Raw genomic sequence first — 22,286 nt, forward strand, 5'->3', positions numbered from 1 at the left:
TGAGATAGATATTTACTTGTTGTTGTGATTTACTCTGCATCCAGAAATACATTTCTAACTTGCTGGTAAACTGTTCCTAGAAGGGGATGGCATTGAGTAAATCAACAATGTTAAAGGGCTCCTGCATCTCTGTCAAAGTCCAGCAGGAGTACTAGCTTCAACCCTTAATGCAGTTTTGCACTGCTTTTAAGTAAACTGATTTTTCCAAAGTGCTTAAAAGTAGTTTGTTCTCCTAATTTGGTAAATATTCCCTCTGATGATCTACTTAAACTTCTGTTACAGTAAAACCTTTTCATATAGAATAGGAAACCAAACTTTATCTTAGACCCGCCTGGATACTTGCAAATTCCTAATTAGTTACATCAAGAACAATGGAGTTATTTTTAATAGAGATCCCTTTCACATGTTGTGGAGAATCTGAGTCCCGTAAAAGTAAATTAAATCAAGCTATTTCCTGGGATATTTCCTGAAGATTTTGGAATCTTCAATTACTTCTCAAACATAAGACATTTGCTCATACATAAAGACAATTTTCTAGACAATTATTTCAACATAAAGCTTTTCACAATTGAAGACTATGAGTTAGTATTAAACCAACTTAGTTTAGGTAAATTTTTCTGATTGGTTGCCTTTATAAAAATCTTCATCTTCCAGAGTCAAAACGGGGATGTATCAGAAGCCTTAAGCTCGGATATAAATTTAGTTTTAAACATAGCCTGTAAGCACTCCAATTTTAACACTTCTCAAATTTCAGAAAGGATTAAAGAACTGAAGTTGCCACCATCCTGCCCTAGGAGTTTGGTGGCAGACATGGTTCTCTACACAACATTCCAAAAATATGAGCAAAATACCCCTTCTCTTGTAAGTTAGTAAAAAATGCTTTGCATTTGCCCCAAACAAGTCAGAAGAGAGTAGAATATTACATTAACAAAGAATCTAGTCTAGAACTCAATACATGCCTTCTGAGTCAACAAACAAGTGATGAAAGAAAATTAAATTTAAAAATCAAGCATAACCATATAATAGAAGGAATATTTAAAAACACTGATGCTTACTTACTAGAATCTCAAATAATGCTAACTTCAGCTCAATCTCACTAAAATCTTCTCCCTCCAGTTGTTTAAAACTGACAAGCAGTTGTCATGATATCAAAGAAACAAAACATTAGGAGCCAATCCCTGAACCAACAGGGAGTATTGCCAAGGGCATCTCATCAGCCAAGGGCATTGCAAATTACAGTCCAGGAGTAACGGAATGCTAAACCTGCATAGCTCAACCCTAAACCTGCATAGCTCAACCCGAGACAAAAAAGATTCAAGGACCGATCTACTGTCAAAATGAGAAATACCCCACCTGTGGATGGCTAAACACCATGTCTATCTTACCCGATTTTCATTTGGTGGCTTAAAAACTTCCTGTCTCCCTATCTCCACCCCAAATCCTTCATATTTCTGGTCAACAAGGACCGATCCTTGCCCATAAACCTGAACCAAAAACACCACCACCACCACCACCCCCCACCCCCCCCACCCCCCGCCGCTAAGCTTGTGACCAGGGGCTAGCCTCTCCTTAGCTCTACCCTGCAAAGTGCCCAAGGACCATCAATCGTGAGCCTGTTCTTCACCCCTACACAGACCTGCCTCTGTCTCACCACAAGGATTCAAGTATTTTCTGCCTCGCTGAAACACGTAACACCATACCATACTGTATAGTCTAAGGCAAAAAAGGATATATGTGTATACACGCTTATGAGTAGTTTCCTATTTTCAAAGGCATTCAGAGTCAACTATAGAACGATGCTTCTCCTCAAGCACTTAAATGCATTCCCCACAGCTGCAAGGATGAGAATTAAGGTTTGCTTGAACATGCCTTACCACAAAAAACTCATTTAATGGATTAACCTCATTAACATGAAGAAAAGGCAATTGTAAGTTCTAAAATGGAAATGCAGGTAAATTGCAAAAATCCCCCTACACTGAAAATATTCTCCTCCCCACCACCCTCCCCCCCCCGCCCCCATTCTCAGCGGTAATTACGGAAAGCTCAAATAATAGGCTTACTAAGATACTATACAATGACTAAAGCCCTGTGCCTCTATCATTCAGTATTGGAAGTTCCTCTAAAAGATTGCACTCTTTTCCCTGCCTCTTAAGAAAAACCCTGAACCACGCAAACTGGCATGCCACGTCAGCAATGCTAGCCAGCTATAGGCTACATCTAAGGAAAAACTTCCCCAAAACATGGAGCTGGGATGACTTATGTACAGTACAATTTTTGAGAGGTCACAAATCAACTATTCTACTAGGGTAGGGAGAAAATGAACACAGCAATCTAAAGCTTTAAGCTTTATTTACTCATCAGAAAGGGGAAAATAAATCATTTTTCAAACTGTCCACATGCAATGTGGACATCCCTAAAAATGTGCAAATTAATAGAATAGGAACAGCTCAGTTTTAAACTTTGATATATAACAAACTATGGAGTTTGCATACTATTTCCCCAAATACTTTTCAATACACTAACTCATCAATCCCTTGGGACAACTATTGGGGGGGGGGGGGGGAATGACACGGATGAGATGTTTTCTCTTCATAATAAAATCGGGACACCTAAACTGAGAGAGGTTCAGAAGTTTATCAAAACACACAGCTAAAAAGTAAAGCAAGTCTTTGGCAGCGTAGATGTTCTGATTTCAAACTGATGCTCTGAAGCAGCCCTCACTAGACTTTTAAGATTTCTAATCTTTGCCCATTATTTGCCAATCTTTCAACATCTTTTATCTTTCAAAGTTTTAGTAAGTCTCCCATTTGTATTAGTGACTTGACATTCAACAAATGGAACCATGCATCATGAGTTAAACGGTGTTTCCTATATTGGTCATACTCACGAGAACACTGTAATCCTATTTATAACGTGGTCTTTATCCTGGTTCCTTGAAAATAACTGGGCTCCCAAGGGTCAGAAATGGGTATGAAAAGGGTGTTTCAGCTCTCTCAACAGTGTCATTAACTAATGACTTACCTGTGACTGAATTTACAAGTTTGAAAGAGCTTGGAGGCCATGCAATTCACAGAACACTAACATGATACAGATCAACTTAGAGCTGATTTAGAAGTATAGGTCTTTCAGGATCATGTAATGCTCTAGCGTCGGGATAATGAACTGCAACCAATCCTGGGAAATACGGTAACTACGAAAGGTACAAAAGATTCAGATATATTTATACTGAACCTGGAAGTTACTTCTTTAAAAATCCTAACAAAAAGAGATGACTTTACCATTTGTCTTTCCCTGCAAGTAGTATGCCTCCCACACACAAAAGTATTCGACTACTGGACATTTATGTACAGAATCCAGATGAAGGCTTATTATTTAACATGAGTTGGAATGTTCACGATTTCATACAAAATCAAGAAAGTTGTTGAAATTCCTTCTGTTAAAAGAATTCTAAAGTGCAACAGAAATAAATGAAACTCACTAATCAAAAAACCACTTGACCATTTGCCACCAAGTGTTTCTGGAGGTTTATTTTCATCTTAAATATATTCTTCCCAATTCATAGATGAATCTAGTGTTTTATATCTGAATTTTATTCTTTGACAGTAAAGCAATGATTTTAATTCTTCAGATTACATGTCCACCTACATAAGGAAAAGCGAACGATGGTTTCACTGTATTATTTACCTGACACTTATGCAGTCATATGAAAAGAATCACCCACTGAACTGGCAAACATGGCTATTAAGCGGGTCATTTTTTTTTTTTAACTCCCCATCAGTGACTTTTCATATTGCCTATTTACACTCCTGTATTACACTAAAATAACCAAAAAGGTCTGCCTTTTCAGCAATTCCTATAAACAATTATTTCAAGCAAACAAGAAAATGTCATTTAAAGTTTTGTCCATCAGTTTTAATTATGCTATGTAAGCATTTTTTTTTAATGTGCTTATTTTATCCACTCCAGGTATAAAAGCAATACTGAGCTATCGCTAACTCAGCATTTAAATTCTACTAGAAGGTTGACTCTAAGCATCTTCTGGTGGTAAAAAAGAACACTGAACTAGATCTAAAAAGCAGGATGATCGAGTTAAATGTGAATGTATCTGGGAATCAGAAAAGTTCTACACTGTGATCTCCAATATGGTAACCACTAGCCACAAGTAGCAGTTTAAAATAACTAAAAGTAAATACAATTTTTTTAAGAAGTAAAATGTAAAACACAGTTCCTCGATTGCAGTAGCCACATTTCAAAAGCACAAAAGCTAATGTGCCTGGTGGCTGCCATGCTGGACAACACAGCCATAGAGCTATTTCCATCATTAAAGAAAACCCTGCTGTTGGTAGCAATGTGATCTTACACAAGTCAGTTTCATTTCTGAGAACTTCAACACCCTTGTGTATAAAATGCTCATAACATCGCCTAAATGTAAAGATTGTTATTAGAACTTTAATGAGATAATGTATTTAAAACCACAGTACACAGGCCTTAGTACACATTAGATATTCAAGAAAGAGTAGTAATTAATATGATTCTACACTAGACTTCCGCCAAGGATGGCAACCGTCCTGGGCCTTGTCTTCCTAAACTGTTATGTTTGAGAAGTTCTTTTGGTTAACTTCTAAGGACACTATCAAATCCTTCCATAGTAAATTAAGTGTTAAGGAGAGCCATCACTTACTGAATAAATTACTACCTAGACTCCTAGAGCTTCCTAACCAATCCCAAGCATTCTTCCCAAAACCCCCAAAGTCTGTCCTAAAAGGTTACGGGAATATCTTTCTGGAACTGTATATACTGTAATTAGAAACTACAACCCCTATTCCATGATGATATCTTGCACTTTTAACATCTCTTTTAAACAAACATGATCTTTACAGATACATGTTTCTTTCTTAGTATTTAAACCAAAACACTTTAAAAGCACATACGAGTTTAACCACAACTTTTTAATGATTTTTTTTAAACCAGCTATGCCTCATTCTTAGCCATTTGTGGGTGACCCTCTAAACAAAGTGAGAATTACACCTTCATGGGTGAGGTCCCCTTTGCAGGGCCAGAAACATGCCAAAGACTTTACTCTCATTAACAGCTGTTCCCTGGGAACCAGGGAACTGAATGAACGCTGGGTCCACAAAGCCTGCCTCCAATGAGGGGGAACCAAGCCCCCCCCCCCCAAAAAAGCACAAAACCAGGGCCACTGGCTGCCTTGGGTTCTGGACCTCTTTCCCTGTCCTGTCCAGGTCCCCAGAGTCACAGTTTTAGCCTGAGAGTGGAAAAGCAACTCAGGCAGTAGAAATCAGAACAGAGCGGTGCATTTTTGCCCAAGGCCTGTAGCCTCAAAAAAAAAAAAAAAAAAAAAAAAAAAAAAGTGTTATTCCAGAGCAGATTCCTTTTCTTCCGGGTCTGTCTGCTCCCTCTGACTCTTTGCCCACAACCACAGTGCCTCCCCTTTCCCAATGCCCCACCTCTCTCCACGCTTTTAAAAAAAAAAAAAAAGAAAAAAAGAAAAAAAGTGGCTTATTCCTCTCCCTTAGTTTTTCCCTAGCAGGGCCTGGAAACTGGCGGAAATTCAAATCAAATTAGCTGCACATTAAAAAAATAAACGGACAAGCAATCAAAAGGTGCCCACCCAACAAAAGACCTCGCCCGTTCCAAAATATGATTAAGCCTGAGTGTAAGAGGGGGAGGGAGACTAGAAACCTACGGGGATGGAGAGATAAACGTGCGGATTGGGGGCCCCAGCGTCGGCTCATAGCGGCCCAATTCCAAATTTTGTTCCAAGGAAATGCTAGGCAGAAGAGAAAATAAAAAGTTGTAACTTTTAAGGAAGTCGCAAAACGGCACTGTCTGGATAATATGCCACTGCTTCCCTTCGTCTGGGATGGCAGGGTGGGAGTTGAGATTCGAAAAGCTCCAACTCCAATCGCGCACTCCTGGAAGCCTCTCCGCCAACGGCGCCTCCAGGCGGCCCAGCCCAGTCTCCCGGGACACTGGGCCCCGTGCTCGGGCTCCCACGGGGCGCCCGGACCCGGACCTCTGGGAAAGTTCGCTGGCACAGCCCGAGGCCCCACTTTCCTCCCAGGGTGACAGGCCCTTCCCACGCTGGCCGGCCCCCGCCCCGCCGCGGGCACCAGACGGTCCGCGCGGCCCCTCCCGGCCGCCTCCGGGCGCGGATTCCGCCGCCCGCCCCACCCCCGGCCGGGGCGCCCCTCGGGGTGACCGACTGACCGGAGCTACGCTGGCCCACACACCGGGTCGCCCGCTCCTTCCCGCCGCGCCCCGTTCCCCCGCCCGATCTTCCAGCCGCTAGGCTCGCCGAGTCCGGCCGTGGCCGCCGGTTACCGCCCCCAGCCCGGGGGGAGCCCGGGGGGCAGGACGGGGAGGGAGGACGTGGCGCGCACGGAGGTGGCCAGCGGCGAGGCGGGGAGTGTCCTGGAGAGGCCCGGCCGGGGGCAGGGGGCCGGCTCGGCTCCCGGGGCTGCGGGCCCGGACCCTCCCCGCGAGCATCCCAGGGTCTGAGGTCCCGGCCCGCCCCCGCCCGGCGCGGAGAGGCGGCCCCAACTTCCAGCCCCACTTCGCACGCCCGCCCTCCTCCCTCCACCATATGGAAATCTACAGCCTCAGAAAGTGACACGTCGAAGATTCCTCGGCCTCTCCGCCCGCCCTCCCCCTCCCGGGCAGCGTTCCTGCCGCGGAGATTCCGGGAGGGGGAGCAGATTCCTCGGACAGAATCTGCTGGGAAGGATGGGGAGGGCGAGGGGGGGAGGGAGAGCCCGGGAGCCACTGCCCAGATTTTTTTTCATCAAGAAGAATCTACCCGCTTCTTTCCCTCCTCCAAACCCAGGCAAGCTGGGGCGACGGGAGGGGGGGGCCAGAGCCCAGCAAGATGCGGCCCCAAAGTGGAGACCAGCCCCCTCCCGGGCCCCGTGTTCCCGGGGTGCCCAGGCGAGCGCGGGGCGCCCTAGCACTCTGGCGCCAAGTTTTCCCCGGGAAGCCCGGCGCGCCCGGAGCGCTCCGGGACAGGATCGCACTCCCGCGGACTCCGCGTCCGGCCGGGGCTTTCCAGCGCGCGGGACCCGGCTGCCGAGGTGCGGGGTCCCGGTGCCTCCAGTCTGCCGATCGTGCACGCCTTACCTTCCCTCGGGCTGAAAAGCGGGGCTCCGGGCGCGCCACACACCGGGTCGCCCACGCCTTCCCAGCCGGTAGTCTCGAGGATCCCCGCTGCCCCTTCGCCGCTCCCGCCGCCGCCGCCGCCGCCGCCGCCGCCGCCGCCGCTCTCCTCCTCCTCCGGCCGCCGCCGCCGCTCAAATAACTACCAGGAGGGTTTGATGGGGGATTCCGCCATGTCAATGATGTCGGGACCACATGGGGATTTGGGGCCCGCCCACTGCCGTAAACTGCAGAGTAAAACCGCCACCACAATCTCAGCTCCGCAGGACTGTGGGAGCCTCCCGTGCGCCCCAGGCCTGCGCAACTGACGAGACACTCTTTGATTCAGCCAGACTAAAGAAGTCGGAGGCTTTGGGGAACTAGCAGCTCCTAAAACTCGAGGGCTGGCGTTCTGCAACAGATCACCAAACAGCAATATAAATGCAGTGTTTGCTGAGTAATAAGCAAAGACTCTATGACGCTTTTTCATTTACACATCTATTAACTTTTTTTCAATCCCCACAACCTTGTGAGCAATTTTGTCACTCCCTTGTCTATTTCCCACAGCACTTGTTCACACAACCAACATAGCATGAACAGATTTTATTATACCAAAGTTAAAATGTCTGTTTCCCCCTTTCAGTACTCATATGCGCTCACAAGGGCACTGATCCGTATTCATATCTGTATTTCTGTCCTGTCAAACATAGCTGAGTGCATAATGGGACCCCTTAGATAACTGTTGAGTTTATATTAAGTAAATGTAACGTATTCCTCTTGTAGAGGCTCAAAGTGATTAACAGATTGCATCCCATCCCACCCCTCAAATTATCCAGGAGGGAAGAGGCAGTTTTCCCTGCCCTCTCTCCTCAGCTTCCCAGGTATTCTAAATAATGGCATTCAGCTTCAACTATCAGATAAAGTTATTGTACATAGTACTGTATTAAAGCCTGAAAAACATAAAAGAATACTGCAATGAAAAATGTTTTAAAAAGCTGTTATAGCACTCAGAGCTTAGCTCAGACATGTAGAGATGGGATATTATCACAATTGCTTATGAAGAAGGAGGAGGAGAGGGGAGCAGAAGGAGAAGAAAAGAAAGATGTGTCCAGATTTCATGTTAATGAGTTTTCTTGAACCTGGCAAAGAACTGAAATTTCAGGGCAAGCAACTAACCCCAGTCTTCTCAATTTCTCTTGCCTGCTTTTACTTCCTTTTGCCAAGTCTTTCCTTCCACATGTGAATTTAACCTTCTGCCCTCTGAAGTTTGCCAATTTATCTACTCATTTCAATTCTTCCACATACTTTATGATTAATTTATTCAACAAACATGTATCAGGGGTCTTTATTCAAGGCACAATGCTAGGTTGATGCCGGGGATACAAAAATGATTAAGACCTGGGGTGCTTGGGTGGCTCAGTCAGTTAAGCATCTGACTCTTGGTTTTGGCTCAGTGTTTGTGGGTTCAAACCCCACATCGGGCTCTCTGCGGACAGCACGGAGCCTGCCTGAAAATCTCTCTCTCCCTCTTTCTCTGCCCCTCCCCTACTCTCTCTCTCAAAAATAAATACATAAACTTAAAAAAAAAGTTTCTTTAAATGAACAAGACCCAATCAAGTGGAGGACATAAGCACTAGATTCAGAGCGATGTGAGAAGAACTAAAAAGAATTACAGAGTTTATGGGGACAAGAGCTATCAGACTGTGGGGAGGCAGGCAGTGATTTTAGCAGGAGCTCAAAGACAGACGTCTGCATGATCTTAGGACAGTGATGAGGAAGAGGTATGCTCCAAACAAGTGACAGCACGTGCACAAGGACAGAGGTGTGCTTCCAAGTCATGAGAGTTCAGCGGCACTGCAAGACCTGGCTCTGGGGGAAGCTGGAAAAGCTGAGACCAGAGCTGGAGGGGCGGTGGGGGGCACTGCGTTTTTTCTTTTCTTTTCTTTCTTTTTCTTTCTTTCTTTCTTTCTTTCTTTCTTTCTTTCCGTCTTTCTTTCTTTCTGTCTTTCTTTTCTTTCTTTCTTTCTTTCTTTCTTTCTTTCTTTCTTTCTTTCTTTCTTTCTTTCTTTTTCTTTTTTTTCCTTCCCAGGCAGGACTATCACCTAGGATTAGAACCATGTTTTTAGAAAGATGGCTTCAAGAGCCCCTTTGGAGACATTTGGCTGAAAGAAGCCAATAAGGACGGAGGGCCACGTTTGCCTAGATTCGCTATTATCTCACACATCCCCAAAATCGAATCGTAAATTCCAAAAAGAAAGGAGCTATTTCTCAGTATTCTGGTTTTTGGTTTTGGTTTGTGTGTGTGTATCCTTTTTTGGTCCTAAGTTCAGCAAGTGCTTGAATCCTATTTCTCCTCGCACACTCCTGTTTCTCTCCTGATTTCAATTATTTCTGCCTGTTTCTTCCACTAGACTAACTTCGTTCTAATTAAGAAGAATCGATATATAGAATACAGTTGTAACTGTATGTTCATATACATGATCTCAGTGCTTCATTCATCTTCTTATCCCAGCACCTCATACCAGTTTCGGCACAGAAAGAAACCACAAGAAATGTTTGCAGAATGAGAGGAAGTATGGGGTAGGCAAAGGGCATGGAAATTATAATCACACAAAAGCCAATGATGATGGGCAAGTTCTTAAAGTTCTCTGAGTCCTCTGTTAAACATTTAAATAAATATTTATTTGTTAAATGGTGATTTGCCTTCTGTTAAAGTTGTAAGAATTAAAAGCCTCGAGCAGCCAATACTCAATAAATAAATATTGGTTTCTCTTTGAATGAATGAATGAATGAATGAATAGAACAGGAATTGGAAACTTCAAGGAAAAAGATGGACCTTCAAAAGGGCTCTCAGGGGCACCTGGGTGGTTCAGTCAGTTGAGCATCTGACCCTTGATTTCAGCTCAGGTCATGCTGATGGTGAGGAACCTGCTTGGGATTCTCTCTCTCTCCCTCTCTCTCTCAAAACAAATAAATAAACATTTTTTAAAATGTCAGAAGGGCTCTCAACTGTACGTTGAAGGGTTCAAATTGAATACAGTGAGGTTATAGAGTTATGGAGTGATTGAAGTAGGTTTCAAAGCTGACTATTCTGGCAGCAGGATGCAGAAGGCCCTTGCCAGAAAGGCATGCCCTGAACCTACCCTGGATGGGAGATGATACAGACTTAGGCCAGAGAGATGGTCTGCAGATGCGAAGGAGGGCCTGACTACAAGGCAACGAGTCTTCCCATATGGTGTTGACAACCCAAGTCACCTGCCTCTCTAGGTCCTAAATTATAGAACTGTAATCATAACTTTGCTCCAAAAGCATTTTAGAATTTGCTCAATTACAAAAATTAACATCCAAATGAAGATGCCTGGAAGATAAGGTCTGTATGAAAATATACAGACTTGTAAGCCTTTCTGTGTGTGTGTGTGTGTGTGTGTGTGTGTGTGTGTGTGTGGGCTTCACACTCAGCACAGAGTCCATTGTGGGACTTGAACTCAAGCCCTTAGATCAAGTGTCTGACACTTAACTGACTGAGCCACCCAGGCACCCCAAGCCTTTATATTGTCCATGCAATATAGGCTGCGTGGCACTAAAAAAAAAATAAAAAAATAAAAAATAAAAAACAAACAAAAAAACAAAGTGATACTTCCTGATTTCAAATACGTTATAACAAAAGAAATGCAACTTTAACATGTAAGAAAGCATGAGTTTTAAAACTAGCATTGAAAAAAAATCTTAAACCATGAAACCTCTGAACACCTTCTCTAAGTCTAGACTGTTGAAATTTAAACTTCCTTCTCAGAGATCACTACAGCCAGGAATACACAGTATCTAGAAGACCTAGTTAGGTTCCTGTCTCAATACCCTTCCTTTGCTAGATTCTCCCAGGCAGGCGCAGTCTTGCCCTCTAATCTTGAAACCCAATCTTGACCTTAGATAGAGGGCATTAACTCTTTGCCTTTACTTCTTGTTCTGATGTCCTGAGCCAGATCTGATACCAGTTTCAATATGAACATTGAGAAAAAGCCAATTAATCCTGTTTGGATTACTCTGAATTTACTGGAGTACTAACTAGAGTAAACGACAGCCAGCTCAGTCAATAACACAATCTAAGAGCAATACTTCAGGGGCGCCTGGGTGGCTCAGTCGGTTAAGCGTCCGACTTCAGCTCAGGTCAGGATCTCGCGGTCCGTGAGTTCGAGCCCTGCGTCGGGCTCTGGCCTGAAGGCTCAGAGCCTGGAGCCTGCTTCAGATTCTGTGTGTGTGTCTCTCTCTGCCCCTCCCCCATTCATGCTCTGTCTCTCTCTGTCTCAAAAATAAATAAATGTTAAAAAAAAAATTAAGAGCAATACTTCAGCCTCAGTCAAACCCACTTTTCTAGAACAATGTTATAGCTTCACCATATATATATATATAATATTTTATATAAATATATATTTTATATTATATATATATATTTTGTAAAGTCACTTCAAACAAGAATATCCATTCCATAGTCATCAGAAACTATTCAGGTAGAAGCTGAATGAGTGCCAGGGCTCATAAAACCACAGGGTTGACAGGGAGCTAAAGGTTTTTGAGGTGCTCTTCCTCCCCGATCAGAATCTGTTTCCATGTCTGTGACAGCTAAGCACCCAGCTCAGACCGAATGCCACCAGGAAGAGGGAAACGTTTCTTGCGGAGAATGCCTTTTATCAGCAACGCCAAATCTATACCAAGTCTTCTGACACCTGTCTCCTTGCCACTTTCCCCCAACGTTCCTGTTTCTGCCCTCTGGAGGCAGACAGAATAACAACAGTTGCCTTCCACATGACTTCCCTTCCAATGAATTGACCATCCCTGTCACATGCTCCCTAAAGTTTCCCTTTTCCTGGATAATCATCTCAGACATGCTGAATTCTTATCTCATCACATGGCTTCCAGATCTCTCTCCTTCCCTTTCTCCTGCCACCACTGTTGGCCTACTTGTTCAACCTCTCCAAAAGATGAGTATCCAGATTCTGTTTACATTTCCCCCATCGTCAGAACACAACCACAGAGTGGTTTCCTGCTTCCATTTGGACAAAACGCTGTGTCATTACAGGTTAATATTGTGCTGATTTCCTTAGCTGCCTCCTCATCCCATTGAATCATTTTTTCCTTCCATGAAACTTGTCAAGTTGGCATACATTAGGAATGCAATTGATTTCATCTTACTTGACTTTGATTAATGTTAATTGCTTGACTAATTTTATTACATTTTATTTGTAAGTTTTATACTCACATTCCAGCCTACCTGGGCCTTTCTAGACATTGAGTCTTTCACCAAAAAACCTTTACCGGCTTTGTGACGTTAATAATTACGACAACCATGCTTTCCATGTTGCCATCCAAGTCACTGACAGAAACATGAAACGAGACAAGGCCAAGGATGACCACTAGTAATTTTTCTCCAGTTGGAAGCAAATTCGAGGCAAAGTTATTTAAAAAGCTATGAATCTGTCCATCACCCTGGCTTACCTGAACCACACCACCAGAGAGGAGCGGGTTGGTCTGACTCTTCCTCATTCATAGTCATTGTTAGCCCTCTTGCCCACTCTCATAACTGATTTACTCCTATGGTCACCTTCTCTTCATAAGAGGTCAAGAGCACAGCTGTGCTATATACTGTCTTCCTCAAACAAATTCAAAATTTCCCCTGGAGAGAAATACATGTAGGTAGAGATAAAGATAGAAGTGGAGATAGAGAGATATAGACTGGAGATAGAGAGAATGTGGCTTTCACAGAGAAAGGAAGCAAAAAACACAAACAAATAGTTTTAGCTCAGCAACGTGCCTGAGATACAAACCAATTTGATCAAGGAAAAATTCTGAAATTGGCCAGGAAGCAAGGAGTTGAAAATGGAGTAACCTTTCTGCAGAGCCAATGGTGCCCATTCTGTTTGTGAAGGGTAGGATATGATATTTGAAATCATCATTTCTAGTCTTTTATGTAGTTACCACAATATTTCTTTTAGTTCTTGGAAGCATACCCCTTGGTACATTACATGTAATCCTGTGTCTCAGATCTTACTAGCAAGGGGGTTACATTTTGATCACATTAACATTAATAAACACCCTTTCTCTGACTCTGGCAGCCACCATTATTGTAGGATTGCTCACTCCCTTTGTACTCTTTCCAGTTCTTTCTAGAAGTTTCCTGTGAATTTATGTGCAAGTTCTTCAGGTTGCTTCAGTAACTTGTTCACTCAGCCAGGACAGCTAATATTGTACCTACCTCTGTGCTGAGCCCCCTGCTGTTGATAGAATTGTGGAAAGGGAACCCCGATTACCCCATAAGATCAGCACCACAGACTCACTTCCTCTCCCTTGACAAATTCAGTTAATCCTGGTCATCAGATAGAGGGTCCTTGGCTCCCAATATTTGATGATCTATAAATCATACTCCGTTTCCATGAATTTGGCTTTTTTTAGATTCCACGTATAAGTGATAACGCACAATATTGGCCTTTCTCTGTCTGACTTATTTCACTTAGCATAATGCCCTCAAGTTCCATCCATGTTGTTGTAAATGGCAAGCTTTCTTTCTCTAAAAAAATTGTTTTTAAATGTTTATTTATTTTTGAGAGAGAGATGGAGAGCACACATGTAAGCAGGGCAGGGGCAGAGAGAGAGAGGGAGACTGAGGATCTGAATTGAAGTGTGCTGACAGCAGAGACACTGATGCGGGGCTGGAATTCACAAACCTTGAGATGAAGTCGAATGCTTAACCAACTGAGCCACCCAGGCACCCCCTCTTTCTCTCTCTCTCTCTCTCTCTCTCTCTCTCTTTAATGTTTATTTATTTATTTTGAGAGAGAGAGAGAGAGAGAGAGAGAGAGAGCTAGGGAGGGGGAGAGAGAGAGGGAGACACAGAATCCCAAGCAGACTCCACACTGTCAGTGCAGAGCCCAATCAATGCAGGTCTCGATCCCACAAACTGCAACATCATGACCTGAGCCAAAATCGAGAGTCAGATGCTTAACCGATTGAGCCACCCATGCACTCTGAGATTTCCTTCTTTCTAATGGTTGAATAATATTCCATTATCTTGATGAAGAAATAGGCTTTTTTATTTGACAGTGAGAACAAAGTAATTTATTGAGGTTCCTTTTTCCCTTGGTTGCTAAGAAAGTCAAGGTAAGTTTTGTTCTCAACTACAGCAGTTATCCTTAGCCTAAAAGTTCTGGTGAGACCATTATACCTCCCTCTTTATTACATGATTCATATTCACTTAATCTTTATTTTAATGAACCTATCTTATCTCTGTTTTATTTTATGCTGCTCTATCTTTATGGGAGGTAAGTATATTATTTAGAACTCTTTGGTTTCAAGTGACAGGAAACTAACTCAAACTGTATTGGAGGTAAAAAAAAATATTAGGTTTAGAATGAAAGAGCTTATTCTAAACCCATTTTGAAATTCCTGAACCAAGCACTAGCATTAACAGCACATATACCAAAATTGGAACGATATGGAGATTAGCATGGCCCCTGCACAAGGATGAGAGAAAAATCCATGAAGCATTCCATGAAATAAAATAAAATAAATTTTTAAAATAAAATTCCTGAACCAAAATAACACTAATACAAATGAAACTAACTGTAATTTTTTTTTAAGTCCACTTATTTATTTTGAGAAAGAAAGAGAACACAAGCAGGGAAAAGGCGGGGGGGGGGGGGAGAGAGAGAGAATCTTAAGCAGGCTCCACGCTGTCAGTGCAGAGCCTGACTCAGAGCTCGATCCCACAAACCTTGAGATCATGACCTGAGCTAAGACGAAGAGTTGGATGCTTAGCTGACTGAGTCACTCAGGCGCCCCTGTAATCTTTTTTTTTTTTCAAGTTTATTTATTTATTTTGAAAGAGAGAAAGTGAGCATGCGTGGGATTGAGCAGGGGAAGGGCAGAGAAAGACAGAGACAGAGAGACAGAGAGAGAGAGAGAGAGAGAGAGAGAGAATCATAAGCAGGCTCATTGTCTGTGCTGAGCCCAACAAGGGGCTGGATCTTACAACTGTGAGATCATGACCTGAGATCATGACCTGAGACAAAATTAAGAGTCAGACGCTTAACTGACTGAGCCATCCAGGCACCCCTGTAATCATTTTTTTTTAATTCCATAGTTTATATGTGATAGAGCAACAAATACATTGTTTATGCTTATTAGGATAATCAACATTCTTTCACTTACTTTTCATTGATTAACTAGTAACATTGTCTGTCCAGCTTTATGATAATTATTCCAAAGAAGATGGAATAAGTTTAAACATCCCTCCCTGGGGCACCCAGGTGTCTCAATTTGTTAAGCATCTGACTCTGTTTCAGCTCAGGTCATGATCTGAAGTTTTGTGGATTGAGCCCCACATCAGGCTCCACACTCACAGCACAGAGCTTGCTTGGGATTCTCTCTTTTCCTCTCTCTCTGCCCCTCCCCTGCTTGTGCTCTCTCTCTCTCTCTCTCTCTCTCTCAAAATAAATAAACATTTTTTTAAAAATCTCAGGCAGAAATTTGTTTTTATTTATCCTACATAGGACTTAGTGCACTTATCCAATCTGATGATCTGAGTCCTTCATCAATTTTGGAAAATTCTCAGTCATTATCACTTCAAATATTGTCTCTCCTCCATTATCTCTATTTTCTCTGGAACTTTTATTAGATAAATGTAGGATCTTAATCTCTCATATATTTCTTTCTTTGTCTTTTTTTGTTGTTTCCTATTAATATCCTTATCTATCTTCTAGTTCACCAATTCTCCCTTCATTCATGCCTACTTTTCTCTTTAACTTGCTTACTGAGTTTTCAATTTTATGATTATATTTTTCACCTCTTAAAGTTTTATTTGGTTAATTTTCAAATCTTCCTATTCCTTTCTTGGAGTATCTTATTTTTCCAAGGTTTTATTGAGATAGTATAATTTTTTAAGCAGCTTTATTGAGATATAAATCACATATTATAGAATTCACCCATTTAAAGTGTCCAATTCAGGGGCACCTGGGTGGCTCAGTCAGTTGAGCGTCTGAGTTTGGCTCAGGTCGTGATCTCACGGTCCATGAGTTTGAGCCCCATGTCGTGCTCTGTGCTGACAGCTCAGAGCCTGAAGCCTGCTTTGGATTCTGTGTCTCTCCCTCTCTCTGACCCTCTCCTGCTCATGCTCTACCTCTTTCTCTATCATATAAATAGACATTTAAATTTTAAAAATAAAAGAATATAAAATAAAGTGTCCAGTTTAACGGCTTTTATTTTTTTTTAATTTATTTTTTTTAATTTTTTTTAAATTTTTTAAATGTTTATTTATTTTTGAGACAGACAGAGACAGAGCATGAGCAGGGGAGGGGCAGAGAGAGAGGGAGACACAGAATCTGAAACAGGCTCCAGGCTCTGAGCTGTCAGCACAGAGCCCGACGTGGGGCTCGAACTCACGGACCATGAGATCATGACCCGGGCCGAAGTCGGACGCCTAACTGACTGAGCCACCCAGGCGCCCCCAGTTTAACGGCTTTTAAACTACTTACAGAATTGTGTATCCATCAGCATAATTAATTTTAGAGCATTCTCATTATTCCCAGAGGAAACTTACCCCTTTACCCATTATTCCTCAAATCCTCCCAGCCCTGTGAGCCTGAGACAACCACTAATCTACTTTTTGTCTCTATATTTGCCTATGCTGAACTTTTTATATAAATGGAATCAGACAACATATAGCTATGTCATTAACTTCTTAGCCTACTTTCAAGACCCATTGATGTAATAGCCACATGTATCAGTAAGTCATTTCTTTTCATTACCAAGTAATATTCCATTGTTTGGATATACCACATTTAATATATCACTTCATCCGTTGATGGACATCTGGATTCTTTCCACATTTTTGTCATTAGGAAAATGGTGCCATGAACATTTGTGTACGGGTTTTTGTATGGACATGTGGTTTCCTATCTCTCGAGTGTATAACTAAGAGAGGAATTGCAAGGTCATGTGGTTATTCTATGTTTAACCCTCTGAGAAATTGCTAGGTTGTTTTCCAAAGCAACTGCAGTACTTTATGTCACAATCTTGTATTTGCTTTCCTTTCTGGTGATATAAAATTCTTTCTTTTATGTATGTAGTACTCAAATATGCTTACTTTGCAGTCCTTTTCAGATTGTTCAATTACATCCATTTCTTGGGGTTGCTAGTCTTTCTGTGTGTTTATTCTTACTCATGCTAGAGTATTTCCTTGGGTGCTGTATATTGGTTTGTGAGCTCGTCATTACTAGATCTTTCACTGTGATAACTAGGATGTGGGACTAATCCCCCACGTCAGGCACCCAGAGGAATCAATAACTTAGCACCATTTTTGTGTTAATTTGTCAATTTAAGCCATTCCTATACTATGAAGGTCATATAAACTCCAAGTTTAAGTCCCCAGGAGATATAGGCTGAGAATCCTAATTTCTGAGAATAGATTTTCTTTCCTTTTTTTTTTTAACTGTGGCCCAGGTAGAGACAGTTTTCTTGTTATCTCACTATGCTAAGGAGCATATCTTTTTTAGCAGAAAACATCCCAGCTTTATTTAGAAATCTGTTTTAACTCTCTACTTCCCATAGACCTAAGGGTTCATTTTCTTTCCCTATGTGGGTATTAAAATCAAAACCTCAGTAGGATGTTTAATTTTTTATGTCAACTTGACTGGGCTAAGGGATGCCCGGATAGCTAGTAAAACATTATTTCTGGTTGTGTGGGAGGGTGTTTTCCAGAAGAGATTAGGATTTGGATTGGTAGACTGAGTAAAGATTGCCTTCAGCAATGCAGGTGGGCAGCATTCAATACATTAAGGGCCTGGATACAAGAAAAAGATGGAGGGAGGCAAATTGACTCTCTGCCCTTAAGCTGGGATATCTTTTTCTGCCCTCAGACATCAGTGCTACTGGTTCTTAGGCCTTTAGACTCAGACTGAATTACACCACCCACTTGTCTGGTTCACCAGTTTGCAGATGGCAGACTGTGTTTCTTCTTAGTCTCCATAATTACGTGAGCCAATACGTATAATAAATCTCTCTTTTTTTAATGTTTTATTTATTTTTGAGAGAGAGTCAGAATTGGGGAGGGACAGAGAGAGAGGGGGACAGAGGATCTGAAGAAATGGGCTCTGCTGCTGACAGCAGACAGCCTGATGTGGGGCTCGAACTCATGAACCATGAGATCATGACCTGAACCGAAGTCAGATGCTTAACCATCTGAGCCACCCAGGTGCCTCTAATAAATCTCTTCTTATATGGATATCTGTATATATCCTATTGGGTCTGTTTCCCTGCAGAACCTTGACCAATATACCTAGCTATTACTCACAGGTAATATTCTTCTCCAGAGCTAATAAGACATCAACTTACAAACTCTTCACTCTTCATTCATGACACACAAGAACTTCTTTTTCTTCTAAACTCAAATATGCATTAGGCTTTACTGCTGTTATTGTATATTATCCTGTATTTCTTACTGTTTGTGGTGGATTTGCAGCATCAGCTTTGTCCACTGCTTTTCTGGAAGTGAAAAATTTCTACCACTAATATTATATTATATTTTATTATTCCCCTTTCATAGATGAAGAATCAGAGGCATGGGAAATTTAAGAAATGTTGCATGGGGCACCTGGGTGGCTCAGTCAGTTAAGCGTCTGACTTTGGCTTAGGTCATGATCTCGCGGTCCATGAGTTTGAGCCCCCATCGGGCTCTGTGCTGACCGCTCAGAGCCTGGAGCCTATTTCAGATTCTGTGTCTCCCTCTCTCTCTGACCCTCCCCGTTCATGCTCTGTCTCTCCCTGTCTCAAAAATAAATAAAACGTTAAAACTTAAAAAAAAAAGTTTTTTAAGTTTACAAAACTTAAAAAAAAAAGAAAAAGAAATGTTTCTTACATCATACACCTAGACACTGGCATTTCTAGAATTTAAATCTTTGAAATCTTTAAATCTAGCCATGAACTCTAATGACAATATTTGGTATTATCTTATTATAATACTGATAAATAATTATGCCCATTATCTAATGCTATGATTTAGTACTAAAGTACCCAAGTCTGTGGTAAAGGGAATGAGGGATGATGTTGAGTTTGTTCTTTACCTGGTTTCCCTCCTGGCAGCAAAACATGTGCCTCAGCTCTAGACCTCATAACTTCATATCACATCCCTCCAGAAGATAGTCTTTTCCAGTAGAGCTGAGAGAAAGCAAGGAAGTACCTCCTTCCCAGAATCCCTAGTAAATGAATACTAGCATTTTGTTGGCTCTGATTAGGTGATGGGGGGGGTGGGTGGGTGGGTGTCAATCCTTAAACTAATTATGGTGATTCGGACAAAGGGATATAATCATTGCTTTAAACCAATCTGGGCCTACCTCTAGAGCTCTGAATAGAGTCTATCCCACTAAAACCAGTGACAAACAATAGGGGAGGAGTCTTCTCCAAAGGTATTTGGTGAAATATTCCCAAAAGTGGAGGAAGGAACGTTTGGTAGCAAGAGACATTTCATAAGCAGGGAGGACAGGAAGAACATTCCAGTAATAAGCAAAGGAAAAGGGTGACGTGAGCATGATAGATAGAACGTAAAAAAGGGCATGCAGTATATTTTTTCTAATTGTTATAATACTGGAATATTGTACAGAGCCAAGGTAAATTTTTTTTCCTGATTTTTTGTCTTTCTAAAGAGACTATATTTTGTTCTAAGACCAAAAACGTGCTTCAGAGCCACAATCTCTGGGATCACAATCATTCCTCATCCTCGATTTACTGCAATCATATTCTCTCAGCACTCCATGGAAATGGTTTCTGACCCCTAATCAAAGCCTCCCCCAGGCTGAGAGACGTACAAGCACCAGCGCCTTGGGCAAGGAGGGGCCAAGAGCATAGGATCCCTTCTAAAAAGCATTGTCCCCCAGTGGCAACCTTCCATGACAGTAGAGGTAGAAGCAGTGTGAAAGAAGAACCAGTGCATCCATTATGTTTACAGCCGTACCGAGATCATGAACAAAATGGCAAAAAAGGAGTCAGAATGGAGAGGGGGCACCTTTTCAATGCGGTGGTTCCACCCCCCATTCCCCACCACCCCGCCAATTCCAGCCCCCAGCTCAGGCTTGTCTTCAGACTTGTACCATCTGATGGTGGAAACTAGCCAACTGCGAGCATACTTTCATCTGCTGAGGATCTGGGTATAGTAAAAATTGAGGGACAGAAAAACAGCTTATGAAAGTTGTGGAATGTTTTATGTGTTTGCATTTAACAAAATAGTGCCTTTTATACTCACAAAGATGCCTGTGTTGTGGAGTATAAAACCCCTGCCTTTACTGCGTCCACCGGTATCCCCCTTCTCAAAGCTCCCTGGCCTTGACCTTGGTGTCTAAAGCTACGTGTTCTTTGGTTTTCTCCCCAACTCGGTCTCATTTAATGGTTCAATACACATATATCGAGGATCTACTTGTGCATCAGGCACAGTGCTCGGGATGTCAGCAGTGAACGAGACAGACACACTCCTGCCCTCATGGACCAATTTTCCTGGCCTGGTACACAAGACTCATCGCATTCCAGCTTGACCACCTTTTCTGTCTCATCTCCTTCCTGCTGCTCCACTCCTCCCACCCTAAGCTCCAACAGTAACAAACTGCACGTGGTACTCTGAGAACACCACGATGTTTCATGCCTCCAACGCCCTCCCTTCCCTCCTTTTGTTTAACTAGTAATCTATTTGTCCTTCACATCCCTCCTCTATGAGACCTCCTTAGCCTGCTGAGTTTATAATCCTTTCTTATTCTGTGCTATGTTTGTATCTTGTGCACATTCTTTTGCACACATCATATTCTATTGTAATTAATCATGTGCTCTCAGTGATCTCCGTCACCACACTGTGAGCTCTTCCAGGGCGGAGGGTGGCTCTGCATCCCACAGGGCCTAGCACAGAGCCTATTATAGACGCTCCATAAATGCCGATGAATGGAATTGTAGTATTTGTATGCTGTTATTAATAAGAGGAACCCTTACGTAGTGTTCTTTGTTTAATTTTGCTTACTCATTAAAATTCATGAACAAAAGGACTGATGCTTTTTAGCGTCTTGATTTAAAGTCATTGAAGAAATGAAAATGGGTTGAATTTGTGTACCATTCAGAGAATTGCTAGCACTTGTCCATTTGACATTGTGTATATTATACTTGATTAAAAGATAAAATCCAAATTTGATACTGAAATTTATATAACTACTAAGGGAAATACTATTCACGATTTTGTTAAGATTATTGTTTTTATTTGTTTCAGGCACCTCTACACAATGTGGGGCTCAAACTCATGACCCTGAGATGAAGAGTCATATTCTCTTCTGATTGAGCCAGTCTGGTACCCTGCTATTTGTGATTTAAAAAAAAAAATTTTTTTTTTTAACGTTTATTTATTTTTGAGACAGAGAGAGATAGAGCATGAATGAGGGTCAGAGAGAGAGGGGGACACAGAATCTGAAACAGGCTCCAGGCTCTGAGCTGTCAGCACAGAGCCCGACACGGGGCTCGAACTCACGGACCGTGAGATCATGACCTGAGCCGAAGTCAGACGCTTAACCAACTGAGCCACCCAGGCGCCCTGCTATTTGTGATTTTTAAGTATAATTTGAAGTAGTATCAAGACTTCCTTTATCGCTCCGTAAGCTTTTATTAAATATTGTCCTTTAAAATTATTAAGCTTTTTTCTATCTAATAATATACCCTCAAAGTAATTCATTCGAACAGTATACAAGTATGCAGAATGTTTGTAAAGTTTTGCTTATTTATGCCCCTTGCACACTTCCATATCTTCCCCTGAGAAGTAACCATAATAATTCTTTTGGGTAAGCTTTCAGAAGTTTTTTGTGTTGCAAAAATATATTGTGTGTGATCAGTTGATTACACAAATGGGGTATTATGCACATTTTTAGAATTAAACCATCTAATTTCTTAACCCCTTTCAAAGCTGTTTCATTCTCATACTTCAATACTTCAGTCAATCAATCATGTCTTTCCCGACGTCATATTGAAAGCCGAATGTAGTTTTTAATGCATTTGTCTGTGTCTCTTACTTGACCTTATCTGCCTTGATGCTTTGTAATGTATAGATTGGTTGAAAATGCAAGAGAGGT

General features: G+C 42.0%; 1 protein-coding gene and 1 non-coding gene across 7 annotated transcripts in view; one reads left to right on the plus strand and one right to left on the minus strand.

The window, feature by feature from the left end:
* The window catches only part of FNDC3B (fibronectin type III domain containing 3B), a 434,559-nt gene that overhangs the window by 378,594 nt on the left and 33,679 nt on the right, over positions 1-22,286 (minus strand). For 3 of the 6 annotated variants that reach the window (XM_042998607.1, XM_042998606.1, XM_042998604.1), the window contains exon 1: positions 7,138-7,228. The exons of 1 other annotated variant lie outside the window; for it this stretch is intronic. The gene's annotated coding sequence lies outside the window, so the exon portion shown is untranslated. Of the gene's footprint in view, positions 1-7,137; positions 7,229-22,286 lie in introns of those variants that run through there. 2 more of the 6 variants (XR_006222068.1, XM_042998612.1) reach the window with 1 other exon arrangement.
* Positions 14,596-14,699, plus strand: LOC122230827. The gene has a single exon (XR_006207910.1). It is a non-coding gene; the product is annotated as a U6 spliceosomal RNA (small nuclear RNA).

This window comes from Panthera tigris, chromosome C2 (genome assembly GCF_018350195.1).
Source record: "Panthera tigris isolate Pti1 chromosome C2, P.tigris_Pti1_mat1.1, whole genome shotgun sequence".
Lineage (NCBI taxonomy): Eukaryota > Metazoa > Chordata > Mammalia > Carnivora > Felidae > Panthera > Panthera tigris.